General features: G+C 44.6%; 1 pseudogene; it reads left to right on the top strand.

Moving 5' to 3' along the window:
* Nucleotides 1-808: 808 nt before the first annotated feature.
* On the top strand, nucleotides 809-1,567 carry LOC116590158 (annotated as a pseudogene).
* The last annotated feature ends 245 nt before the right edge of the window (nucleotides 1,568-1,812 follow it).

Genomic DNA, 1,812 nt, shown 5'->3' with positions numbered 1-1,812 from the left:
AGCGACAGACTGAACTAGAAGCCCTGGTCCAAGGGATCTCGTTAGCGGGTTTCTTACAATCTTCAGCAACTTCCAATTTCCCGTTTCCAGAAAAAAAGCAGATCAAGTGTAATATATAAGGTAGGGGATTACTTCATAGGGTAGTTAAAAAAAAAAAGTCAACCTGTCTTATTTCTTGAGGAAAGATCACAGGTAAATGTGGAGCAGATTTTTTTTTTTTTTGAAGGGGGCAATAATTCACACGTCAAATTCACCCCTTTTAAGTGTACAGTTTGGCGGAGGGTTTTAAAATATTTATATTATATATATATAGAGAGAGAGAGAGAGCACGCACGCAAGTGAGTGGAGGGGCAGAGGGAGAGGGAGAGAGAGAATCTCAAGCGAACTCCCTGCTGAACACGGAGTCTGCCCATAACCTTGAGATCATGACCTAAGCCAAAATCAAGAGTCAGATGCCTTACCGACTGAGCCACCCAGATGCCTCAGTTAGGTGGTTTTTAATTTAAAAAGTGCCACAAGGGCTCCTGGGTGGCTCAGTTGTTAAGCATCTGCCTTCGTCTCAGATCATGATCCCAGGGTCCCGGGACCGAGCTCCACATTGGGCTCCCTGCTCGGCTGAGTGCCTGCTTCTCCCTTTCCCCCAGCTTGTGTTCCTTCTCTCAGTGTATCTCTCTCTGTCAAATAAATAAATAAAATCTTTTAAAAAATAAAAATAAAAAAATAAAAAGTGCCACAAAAAAATAAAAATAAAAAAAAAATAGAAGTGCCACAAGAGAGTGGACTGGAAGGGTAAGAAGATGGTGTGGAGATGGTGGAGCTCTGTCAGCTGAAGCTTGTTGAACTAAAGCAGGTATGTCGTGCTCATGGTTTGGAGACCAAGGGGATAAAACAAGATCTCATCAACAGGCTCCAGGCATATCTCGAAGAGGAGGCAAATGAAGATGTACTGGAGAGGAAAACAGAGGAAGAAGAACCTATCAAGGAGGGAGAACCCCTCCGAGGAAACTGAGGATGAGGCAGCAGAGAGGAAAGTGGTAAAAATTACTTCTGAGATACCACAGGCGGAGAGAAGGTAGAAGAGAGCTGAATGAGTCCATGCATCTATGAGTTTGGAGAGTAAGAAAGTTGCTCAGGCAGCGAGATTTGGCGTTTCTTCAGTTCTATCCAAAGGCCTGTCATCTGACACCAAGACTATGGTTAACCTGGATAAACTAAAGAAAAGAGCTCAAAGATTTCGTTTGAATAATCTCCAGAAAGTCTTGAAGATGATGAGAAGCTGATAGAGAGGAAGGAGTGATTTGGGATTGTCACAAGCTCAGCTGCAACGGGAGCCAGAGAGGATACAAGGGCCAAGGGCAGAGCGCTTTGCGATTTCCTGATGAGAAAAAAACTCTTCCTGCTTTCTGATCTCCAGTGGTTTCCATCTCTCAGACTTGTCTTGGTGATACATACACCTAAATGTACAGTCACATGCCTGGGTCCTTGCCTTGCAATGAGAGAGCATGGACCCTGGTACATCCAGAAACTTCAGCATCAATTTGACTCATTGCTGTTCCAACAACTTTAAGGTGGTTCTTGCGTTGTTGTTTTTTTTTTTTTAAAGATTTTATTTATTTATTTGACAAAGAGAGATCACAAGTAGGCAGAGAGGCAGGCAGAGAGAGAGAGAGAGAGGAGGAAGCAGGCTCCCCGCCGAGCAGAGAGCCCGATGCGGGACTCGATCCCAGGACCCTGAGATCATGACCTGAGCCGAAGGCAGCGGCTTAACCCACTGAGCCACCCAGGCGCCCCTTGTGTTCTTTTTTGATTATT

This window comes from Mustela erminea, chromosome 5, assembly GCF_009829155.1.
Source record: "Mustela erminea isolate mMusErm1 chromosome 5, mMusErm1.Pri, whole genome shotgun sequence".
Taxonomy (NCBI): Eukaryota; Metazoa; Chordata; class Mammalia; order Carnivora; family Mustelidae; genus Mustela; species Mustela erminea.
This window is presented reverse-complemented; position numbering and strand designations above follow the sequence as displayed.